The sequence below is a fragment of the Rhinoderma darwinii genome, chromosome 1 (assembly GCF_050947455.1).
Source record: "Rhinoderma darwinii isolate aRhiDar2 chromosome 1, aRhiDar2.hap1, whole genome shotgun sequence".
In the NCBI taxonomy this organism is placed as follows: domain Eukaryota; kingdom Metazoa; phylum Chordata; class Amphibia; order Anura; family Rhinodermatidae; genus Rhinoderma; species Rhinoderma darwinii.
Genome location: NC_134687.1, coordinates 660,184,989 through 660,197,243, shown reverse-complemented (window position 1 = coordinate 660,197,243; position 12,255 = coordinate 660,184,989). Strand labels below are relative to the sequence as shown.

At 40.2% G+C, this 12,255-nt stretch overlaps 1 pseudogene; it reads left to right on the top strand.

The window, feature by feature from the left end:
* LOC142664317 (uncharacterized) overlaps positions 1–12,255 on the top strand; it is a 172,564-nt pseudogene that overhangs the window by 58,833 nt on the left and 101,476 nt on the right.

Sequence of the window (12,255 nt, the reverse complement as noted above, 5' to 3'; positions counted from 1 at the left end):
CCAAATTTGAAACGAGCTTGCATAGTGTGACATAAGATGGCGACATCGAAGCAAAAAATAGCTTTTTCTATGTTGGAATCTGCAAGAACGGGGTTTGTCGTGGCAGTAGAGTGAAACTTTCAAAATTAATTTTGTAAATGTGTTCTGTATAAAAAATGCATTTCGCATTGGCTGATGCAATTAGAAACCACTGGCTGTTTATGTCATGGGAAAAATCTGGGCCACCTAAAGACATGGGATGAGACAGTGAGAAGGATTCAAGACGTGTATGACCAGGCTGACTAGTAAGAACAACAGGTGCACAAACCACGGTATGCCGTATCTTACGAAAACGCCGGCATTTTAAGCCATACAGATTACATCTTCTTCAAGAACTGAAACCAGACGACAAACCGAAACGCAGTGACTTTTGCATTGACTCTCAGGGCCGATTGGAATTCGCTGAAAGGCTGGTGTTCAGCGACGAGGCTACCTTTCATCTCAGTGGGAAGGTCAATCGCCACAATGTCAGAAATTGGGACTCAGAAAAACCATGCGCCCTTATCGAGCACAGGAGGGACTCACCCAAAAGTAATTGTGTACAGTAAAATGAGAAGGCACAAAGTCTACGGTCCCTTCTTTATCGCTGAGCATACTGTCAGTGGCCACTTCTACATGTTAAAGGAATGGCTTATGCAACAGATAGACTATGTTTGGCAGATCTTCCTCTATCAGCAGGATGGTGCACCTCCACATTTTTATTTGGACGTTTGCCGATACCTGCCAGAAACAACGATTCATCAATATTGCGCTGGCCTCCACGATCGCCAGATCTAACATCCTACGACTTCTATCTGTGGGGTTACATCAATGACTTAGTATATCTGCCCCCCAGCCACAGGATCTGAATGACCTCAGACAACGCATCACTAAAACAGTGGAGTACATATCCGAGGATAGGCTGGCACCCATCCAGACAGCACTGGACTACTGCCTAGACATCTGCCGTGTCACCAATGGAAATCACTTTGAACATTTGTAGTGCATAGAGAAAACTTGGATAGATAGTGTCTTTTCATGTTAATAAATTTGCTCATTACAACCCCATTCTTCAAAAAAGACACGTATTTCATTAAAATTTATAAAAACAGCATTCTAATTATCAAAAAAACAAATCTATCTACCTTACAATCAGTACATTCTCTAACCTTAATAGTTTATCTTGCAATATAGGTTTTATTGCTTCCACTTACCTTATCCTGTAGTTTAAGAGCTGAATAATCCTCCCCTGCTGCTCAGTAGCTCCTTCTCCTCTCTCTCATCGCAGCTGTCTGTTACCATGACGACAGTGACGCTACTCTGTAACTTCAGTGTAACATTTCCTGCTGCCGACCACACATCTTTCTGTTTCCATAAGTTTACAGTGATACAAAGTGAGTAACATCTACAACATTCACTTGTTAATGTTACTTCCATAGTAACCAATACATAGATCGTTCTTTTTTTAAAAATATATGTTTTTTAAATATATATATTTATATAATTTTAAGTTAGACCATCCGTGCTACTTAAACGGCTTTTAATCTAACCCACCATTTCACACTTATTTCATCTCATTGATTGCACTCATGATTTTATTGTAAATTTCTGTTACGTTTTCAAACACTGACGTCATCACTGATCTTTGACCTATACAGATTTGGCGGTTTTTTCTTCTGCTTTATCTGATGTGCTGTGTATATAAGCTGTAACAATCAGTGTGATTTTGCTTGGCCTGATGAAGACATCAGTTCGATGTCGTAACGCGTAGCCTACCTACCAATAAAACATATATTTATTCTATTTGCCTTGAGTATAAAAAACTTCATTTCAGCAGCGCCGGTATAGGTCCTTTTTTTGGTCTTTTTCTCGCATAAAATCAGTACTGTCATATTATGTGCAGGTTTTAGTCTATAAAGTAATTTGACCAGCTCATTCAAATACCATCATATCTCCAAAGGGAACCTGAATATATCTAAACCTTAGCGTTGAATTTGTTGTTAGTTTTACTAGCCGATGAAATTCGGCACATTATTATCAAGAACAATGAGATAATCCATCATTTAAACCTGTATTATTTAATTAAAGTATTTTTATATCATTTTAATATATATATATATATATATATATATATATATATATATAGACCTTGCTAAATATATATATATTTCATAACACAGGGGTATATGTACATCATTATAAAGATATCTGTATCCCATCATCCACCTCAATGTTTATGACATGTATTTTAAATTAAGTAAATAGTTTGAACCATAAGTAAATAATGGAATACAGGAATTACACGAAAGAACTATTCAATTCACAATAGCATAAATAAGTAACCTCACACCACATCATGCCTAATTTGAACACGACGTGGGTGATACCATCTGTTTATATCCTTACATACATAGATATGTATATAAGGATAGGGGACTATAGACCCCTAATAGTGAAAAAATCCAAGGTGGGCATGTGATGACCCAAGCGTCTGCACGTGAGAGTCCCACAACCGGGACACCCACCGTGCGGGGGCCCTCCACCCAGGGAAATGAACCAGGTCCCGACCACATGCAAAACAGACCATGCGATCGCCAAGAGTACAGCACATGCGAACCAAGGAATAATACAATTCCATATGTGTGAAGTTATTATTATACATATAAGTGTATCAAGTGCAGGATTCAATATTATATATATTATCCTATATCATAGAAAATATATATTATAAAAATAATAATATTTAATAAGTGAAAAACAAAACGGACAAAAAAAAACGAAAACACAAAGTGACCAAAAATATATATATTAAATTAAAAAAATCATGTGATATTATAAAAATTATATATAAACATTTTTATACAATAAAACAAAAAATTATTAAAGAATGTAAAGATTACATCTGTAGGTTACAAGGTTAATTACATATGTTCTACATCACTCTATACAATAAAGTATAGAGAACATTATTACAAAGCAGATGTCCACCCTATTCATAAATGAGCAAGTCCCATTCCTGGATGGTCGTTGCATAGAATTATTCTTGTTGCACAAATTCATAGAGATCAATCTTCTCCTCATCATTATCACTTCCGCTATATAGTTGTCTGGTTATTCAGTTCATCAGGTAATCCTACTCATATCAGAGTCAATCAAACTGGATCTAGTCAGAGTAGTAATAGAATATTATAAATTATAAACATAGAATAATACTTACAAGAAGGATGCAAAGCTTTGAGATTCATTTAGACCTTTTGGGGACATAGTGTCCAAAGTCACAATCCATTTAATCTCCTTCCACAAAAGGTCCCTGAAGACATCATCCCAACGATTCCCCTGATAGATTCGATCAATCCCCTTAACTTTGAGCAACCTCCAGTTTCTACCATGGTAGTCACTAAAATGCCTAGCAAGCGGCTTATTTCTATCACCTAAACCCTATTTACAGTCACTATTAGTAATCCCTTCAATGTCACGAATGTGTTCCATCACGCGCACTTTCAGCTCCCTTGTGGTCATCCCCACATAAATTTTATTGCAGGGGCATTGCGCGTGATAGATCACATTCCGCACACAACAGTTAATAAAGTGTACTTGTTTGGTCAGACCCCAAAAAGGAATTAGTTCCCTCCATCACTGGACAAGCACCACAGGACCCACAAGGCACATTACCCCACCTCGGTCCCTTGGATATGTACCTGTTCATGGGGGGAACATAGTGGCTCCGAACTAGCATATCCCGTAAATTGGGGCTCCGACGCGGTGTCATGGCTGGGCTATCAGTCAATATTTTACACAGTCGTTTGTCCGTGTGCAATATAGACCAGCGTTTCCAGAAAATGTTGCAAATAGAGTTCCAATTCTTGTTATACCTAGAGATAAATCTCACAGTAGTATCATTGGATCGATCGTTTTTTTGTTTTGGGTTTCAGAAGATCGTTTCTATTCAAGGTCCTTGCATACTCCTATTTCTGTTTAACATGAGCATTGTCTTAACCTCTCCTGAGAAATCTCTGTTAGATCCTTAGATCGATTCTCAAAACAGGTATCAGAGGAACAAATACGTCTTGCATGTATAAATTGTTCCCGCGGAATAGCCTTAATGACCTGTCTTGGATGGGAGGAGTCAGCCTTAAAATAGGAATTTATGGAGGTATCTTTCCTAAAAATATTCGTGACTACCTGACCATCAGATTCAATCAGAATTCTCAGGTCCAGGAAGTCTATCTCTGTCCGACTATATTTACTAACAAGTTTGACATTCATATCATTCTTGTTTAGATAGTCCAAAAATAATAACAGATCTTGCTCACTACCCTGCCATACGAACAGCACATCATCTATAAACCGCCTCCATGAAATCACAGAAAGCTCGTAGGGGTTGTGTTCACCCAGGATCATTTGTCGTTCCCTAAAGCCCATGAAAAGGTTAGCGTATGATGGGGCACACGTAGCCCCCATGGCCGTATTACTGCTCTGTAGGTAATATTTGTCCTTGAAAACAAAGAAGTTGTGACAAAGCACAAATTCCAGTAATGCAAGGACAAGCTCGACAAGATCAGGTGCTACATTCCCAGTCTGTAAGAAAAATCTGCATGCTCGTAAACCATGGTTGTGATGAATGGAAGTGTACAGTGACTCGACATCACTCGTGACACTGTACATGTCATGTTCAAATTTTAAGCCCTCTAGAGATAACAGGATATCAGGAGAGTCACGGTTATAAGAAGGGAGAGTCTCAACATGTGGTCTAAGGTAAAAATCTATAAATCTGCACGAAAGTTCACACAGACCCGGGGGGCACTTAACATCCTTATGAACTTTTGGCAAAAAGTATAATGTGGGAATTTTAGGTTCTTTCACCATCAACCCCTCATATACCTCCTTAGTGATAATTACATTGATAACAGCCCTATTCAGAATTAGTTTGAGTTTGTTTTTAAATAAAGAAGTAGGATTATGATCAAGAACCCTATAAGTTTGAATGTCATTTAACTGCCTCTCGTTCATACATGTCACTAGGCCATGTCACAATATTACCCCCTTTGTCCGCAGGTTTAAATATATCTTTCATCTGTTTTAAATCCTTCAGTGCCCTACGTTCAGCTGGGCTTAGATTGTTATTAAAATTGGTCGGTATCTTTCTCAATTCCTCAGTTACCAGCCGAACAAAAATATCAACCTGCGGACAAAGGGAAAGGGATGGTAAAGTGGTGGATTTTTTCTTTGTGCATGATGGAAAATTTGAACCTGACCATTCCTCCCCTGATTCTGATCTAATAGTGACTCCAATACTTTCAATGTCTCCCTTTCCATATCACTACTGGGAATGAATTGATCTGGGTTAAAAAAATGTATTTTTAATAGCAGCCTCCGAGCCAATAGATGTACATCTTTCACCGCTTCGAAAAAATCAGAATTGGCTGCGGGAGAAAATGCTAAGCCCCTTCTTAACACAGAAAATTCATCATCAGTAAATTGTCGCTCAGAGAGATTAATTACCTCTAATGTTTATTTGTCTTTTTCTTGTTCTCTCTGACCCCTCCATATTTCCTTTTGTTTTGCTGACTCTGAGTATATATTTGGGATCAGGGGCGTAAAAAAGGAAAGACTGGGCCCCATAGCAAACTTTTGACACTGGCCCCCCTCCCCTGGGTGTCACACAACCCCCCCTTGTAGATAGTGCCTTTTTTACAGCCCCCCCTGTAGATAACGCCATACAGCCCCCCTCTGTAGATAGCGCCATACATCCCCCTGTAGAGAACGCCATACAGCCCCCCTGTAGATAATGCCATACAGCCCCCCCTGTAGGGAACGCCATACAGCTCCCCCCCTGTAGGGAACGCCATACAGCCACCCCCCCCTGTAGGGAACGCCATACAGCGTCCCCCCCTGTAGGGAACGCCATAGAGCGTCCCCCCTCCCAAAAAAATGCGACCTACAGTGTGTCCTACAAAATACATGTATCCCCTCTCCACAGAATCTCCACAGGATAGGGGATACATGAGTGATCGCTGGCAGCGATAGGGAGAATGGGGGACTGAAAGTCCCCTGAACTTCTCCATGACAAACCTCTGACTTCCGGAGTGTGTGCAGCTCAATAAAAATGAAAGGATCGCTGGTCACGCATGCGCACAAGCACGACCGGCGCTCCATTCATTTCTACGGAGCTGCCGACACAGACCCCGGAAGTCCGAGGTTTGTGATGGAGAACTTCAGGAGACTTTCAGTCCCCCATTCTCCCTATCAGTGCCAGCGATCACACATGTATACCCTATCCTGTGGAGAGGGGATACATGTCTTTTGCTCTATTTTGAGCCTTCAGGACCAGACACCGTTTAGCCATTTTTAGCATGTGTTAGTTAAATGGCTATAACTTTTTTATTTGTTGGGCTAACGGCGTGATTTTTGCGACGTTTTTTTCCGTAGACAATGCAGGTTTAATTTTTTATCGTTTTTATACACACATTTTTTGCTATTTTAGAATTTTTATTCATAAAATTTGAAAATAATAGTAAAAAAATAAGCCTTTTTACATTTCAGCTATTTTTTTTTGGGTAATAACATAGTTTTACCCTAAAATAGACCTGTTATTTGTGATCGTCATTGTCTACCGTAAATTTTTATATATTACATGTCTATATTAGGGTAATTGAGTCAGCGCTAGCGTTACAACAATGATTGGCGAGGGGGGGGAGTTTTTTTTGGGGGGGTGGGTATTTTATTATTTAAATTTTTTTTGCACTTTACTTTATTATTTTTTTATTACTATGGTCTGTCCCCCAAAGGTCAAAAAAGACCTTTGGGGAACTTTATATATTTTTTTTCTTTCTTTTACACCATGTTTTTCCACTGTAACTGGAGCTGCACAGCAGCCCCAGTTACAGGGGAAATCAGCCCTCTCATAGTGACGATTGTCACTAACTGGGCTGTGCTGGGTCTAGTAAGACCCAGCAGCAGCCTGCCACTAACGGCACCCGGCGATCATGTGACCAGTCACATGATCACCGGGAGGAATAGAGACAGCGCCGCTGCTGCTGTCTCTATTCCTGTACACAGCGCACATTCAGCGCTGTGTACAAGTGATCAGAGAAGACAGAAGCAGCGATCGCGCGGGCAGCAAGTTAAAACCCGAGCCGTAGAAAGTCTATGGCTCGGGTTTTAAGGAACCTGACCGCTGGCCGTAAAAATACAGCCAGCGGTCGGGAACCAGTTAATGGCAAAGCGGGGAGATACCTCCCTGCTCTGCCGTAGTGTTCAGTGGCGTCCCGCTGTAGCAGCCATAGTGGCTGCTAGCGGAGCCTCCGGCCATGGTGGGGGCCCGTGCCGGCGGGCGACACGGGCCCCCTCATGCCTTGGGCCCCGTGCTACGGCGGTAGTTATGCCACTGTTTGGGATTGTTCTATAATTCCTTACCGATCTAGTGCGGGGATCTGTCTGTCTAAAAAACGATCTCCTTGAATACTCTTGACGGAAGACACTGAGGAGGATCGTGATGAAGAATATGATCTTCTCGATTTTTGCCATTTATATGCCGTATTAGTCTGGTAATCCGATATATCTCTTTTGAATTTGTTAACCTTGTTAGCCTGTATTTCACTCTCCCACTTTTTAAATTCCTGATCTAGTTCACTTTCAAATTCCTTCAAGGAATTTTCATTTAGTAATCTTACTCATGCTCTGATGTACTCCTCACAGATTACATATACCCTGATGTACTCCTCACATATTACATATACCCTGATGTACTCCTCACAGATTACATATACTCTGATGTACTCCTCACAGATTACATATACCCTGATGTACTCCTCACATATTACATGTGCCCCCACATTATAAACTGAATCACCAGTAATACCCCAAACATAACTACTACCAAGCAAAATCCAGGCTCCAAAAGCCAAAAGACGCTGCCTCAATACTGAGCCCTACACTGTGCCCAAACAGCAGTTTACTAACACATATATGGTATTGCTATAACCGGGAGAACGCTTTTAACAATTTTTGGGGTGTGTGTCTCCAGTGGCACAAACTGGCATATCTGAAATGGCATATCTGTGGAACAATTGCAATTTTAACTTTTTACCATCCGCAGCGCATTCATTTCTTGAAAACACCTGTGGGGTCACTTTCGGGGGGCTTCCACTGTTTTGGTCCCAAAGGTGTTTTGCAAATGAAACATGGCGCCCAGAAACCAATCCATCAAAATCTGTGCTCCTTCCCTTCTGAGCAGTTTATGAGCACATATCGGGTATTTCCGTACTCTGGAGAATTTTCTTTACAAATGTTGGGGGGGTTTTTCTCCTTTATTTGTTAAGAAAATGAACAATTTTGAGATAAAACTACATCTTATTGGAAAAAAATAATCTTGAGTGTGCGCTGTGATAGCTTATTTTTTAGCGGGGCGAGCTGTAGTTTTTGTTAATACCATTCTGCAATACATGTGAATTTTTTTATCTCTTTTTGGGGGAGCTAAGGTGACAAAAAAACAACAAATCTGGCATCTTTTTTTTTTTTTTTTTTGTACAGCGTTCACCGTGCGGGTTAAATAACATAAAACGGACTAAATCAAATGATCTTTGATTCCACCCGTTGCAGTAAGGTGTCGGCTGTATTACACAGCCGACACCCGTTGAGTATGGAGTGTTCCCAGCCCGTGAGCGTGCTCTATACTTCCCTTTAACGCTTTTTCCGTACATGTAGGTAACAATGCGTTAACGTAGGGGTTTATGTGTAATTTTTACTTCATTTATTTTTGTTTGTTTTTTAATTTTTATGTTTTTTCCATCAGAAAAGATATTTGGGGAACTTTTATTATTTCATTTTTTTTTTTAAACTTTACATTTCCTCTGTAACTGGCGCTTTACAGCAGGGTCTAGTTAGATACAGCAGCAGCCTCGTACTACTGGCATCTCTGCGATCATATGACTAGTCACATGACCACCGGGATCAATAGAGGCAGCAGCGCTCATTGAGCATTGTGTACGTGAGTGCAGAGAAGACAGTGGTAAAAAACACTTGTCTTCTTTTCAGGGTTCCTGGCAGTCTCTGATGACCGGGTACCCGTCATTTAGCTGCTCAATCACTCAGGCAGCAAACTTAAACCTGCACCGTATATATACAGTGGACAGTCCTCAACCGGTTAAACATCATTTTAGGAGTCAATCTAAATGAAAAGACACATAAATTTTGGTTATTTCCTTTGTACTTTGTCATTTGTTAGGTTCTTCCATTACAAATCTTCTAATAATAACAGCTGAGAAGAAAGATCCTCATTATACAGGATACACCTAAATAAAATGGGAATGGTTGGTGATATTAACTTCCTGTTTGTGGCACATTAGTATATGGGAGGGGGGAAACGTTTCAAGCTGGGTGTTGACCATTTTGAAGTCGGCCATTTTGTATCCAACTTTAGTTTTTTCAATGGGAAGAGGGTCATGTGACACATCAAACTTATCGAGAATTTCACAAGAAAAACAATGGTGTGATTGGTTTTCACGTTACTTTATTCTTTCATGAGTTATTTACACATTTTCTGACCACTTATAAAATGTGTTCAAAGTGCTGCCCATTGTGTTGGATTGTCAATGCAACCCTCTTCTCCCACTCTTCACACACTGATAGCAACACCGCAGAAGAAATGCTAGCACAGGCTTCCAGTATCCGTAGTTTCAGTTGCTGCACATCTCGTATCTTCACAGCATAGACAATTGCCTTCAGATGACCCCAAAGTTAAAAGTCTAAGGGGGTCAGATCGGGAGACCTAGGGGGCCATTCAAATGGCCCACGATGACCAATCCACTTTCCAGGAAACTGTTCATCTAGGAATGCTCCTACCTGACACCCATAACTTGTAAATAACTCATGAAAGAATAAAGTAACGTTAAAACCAAGCACACCATTGTTTTTCTTGTGAAATTCTTGATAAGTTTGATGTGTCACATGACCCTCTTCCCATTGAAAAAACTAAAGTTGGATACAAAATGGCCGACTTCAAAATGGCCACCATGGTCAACACCCAGCTTGAAAAGTTCCCCCCTCCCATATACTAATGTGCCACAAACAGGAAGTTAATATCACCAACCATTCCCATTTTATTTAGGTGTATCCATATAAATGACCCACCCTGTAGTTCTATATTTAATATGATCCAGGGCCAAGAATTGAGCTATTCGAAAACACACAAGGTCCCCATGACAACTCTGCACACAAGTCACCAGGGGACATGTTGTCTTCAGGATATTTCCATAGTACAACCTTAGGCTGCAATATCAAGCAATCAGATCTCCGCTGTAATACACTATACACTAAATAGCTATTTGGAACATGTCTTATATAAATTGACACTAATTTTTCAAACAACTTGTGGTAATCTAATAGTATTTCTGATATATATCAACTTTGTAATTTACTTACTGTTATAGTTTAGCTGTTTTATCCATGAAAATTTGATGTGAAATTAGTCCCACTAGGTGAGAGACACACGGGCGCTGCTGCTTATAGAAGTCTATTGAAAAGGTAGGGGAAGCAGAAGGATGGAGCAGGAGCACAAAGACACAGATTCTGTAGTCAATAAAAGTCTTTGAAGAGGAGAGGGGGAGCAGAAGCAGAGAGAGTAGACATAGGCTGCTGGTAAGAGTATATGTCACCTCTGTGCTGGATTTTCCGCTACACTGCTCCTTACTGCTGTATGCTGCTGCAGCTTCTAAGGGTGTGCTACAGAGAGATAGTAGACCAGGGTGACTCTGTGTGCAGTGTATAGAAGACATGATAGCAGTTAGGCTCCACCCACTACCTCAGGGAAAACTGAGATTTAAAGATAGAGCCTGCAGGTGGAAAACTGCTAAAAGAATGCCATATAAAAGTCATGTAATGGCCAGAAATAGTGTTATTCTTCCTGTACACACATATGACTGATATTATTCTGAAAAGTCATCTAAAAATTAGGTATGCTTTAAGGGTCTTTATGAAGTTTTCAAAGTGGGTTTAAAGATGTTGTTTTTTTTTATATTGGATTAAAAGAAACAGATCCATGATTATTAGGAAGCACCTATTTTAACCAGTTGCTGACTACCCATAGATTATAAATGTCCTGGTGGTCCACACCTATCTCTGCAAGGAAGTTTTAAAACATCCTGCTGAGTTTTCTCCTCTCCAACTCTCCCACTCCATCACAGTTAAATATATCACATATTTTATTACACAATGTCGAAGCCCTATATGTTCTGAGAAAAACAAGACCAAATAAATATAGGTTGGCAGAGAAATAGAACAATAATTTGCTATTAAATTGTCACATGACTAAAACTTGAATAAGGCCACTCATTAGGTTCACATTATCAGGACTTGATAGGACCCTCTTTCCCCTTAGAACAGCCTGAATTCTTAGTGGAATGATTTTACTATGTACTGGAAAGCTTTATTACAGATTCTGATTATTAACTTCACTCTGTCTATTCCACTACATCCCAAAGATGATCTATAAAATTGAGACCCGGTGACTGTTCAGCCATTTGGATATGCAGACCTCATTATCATGTCCATTAATTTATCCTCTGATTTGTCTCATGACACATTATCTTGTTAAATGTAGACTGTGGGCAATATTAGACTGTAACAATATTAAGTTAAGATTGTGTATGCCTTATTAGTATTAAACGGCCAAATGTGTTGGCAGAGAACAGACTTCATTACCAGACAAGGTTCTGTTTTTCCCCAAAAAAATGTTTATTAAAGAGAACCTTTCACCTCCTCATACATGTGCATCATGTAATTGGGAGGGCTGCACAAACTCTGGGGCCCTTTAAAAACGGTCCCGTTATATTTGGCGCCCGATATTTAACTAACCCCCTAAACAGTCAACAGGGCGTGTACTGTCAAGGGGGCGTGTTACTATGGCTGTGACACTATCCAATCAGATATGGACAGTGTTACAGCAAAAGCGAGGAGAGAGAGTGTGCGCACATGCTCTCTCACTCTTCAGCTTTGAAGATCAGGCAAGGGGGCGTGTCACTACTACAGACAGTGTAAAGAGCTGTGGAAAGGAGAGTGCGCATGTGCGCTCTCATTTCTTTAGCTCTTGTGAGAGATCAGTCTTGTACTTTAAAGTACAGTGAAGTTTACCACTCAGACAGCACTGGTAACAGTCCAATATCATTCAGTATAGACACTCTCTCCCAGAAAAATGCAGTGGACAGTCCGCAATCCAATGAGGGTGTGGATGGTAATTCT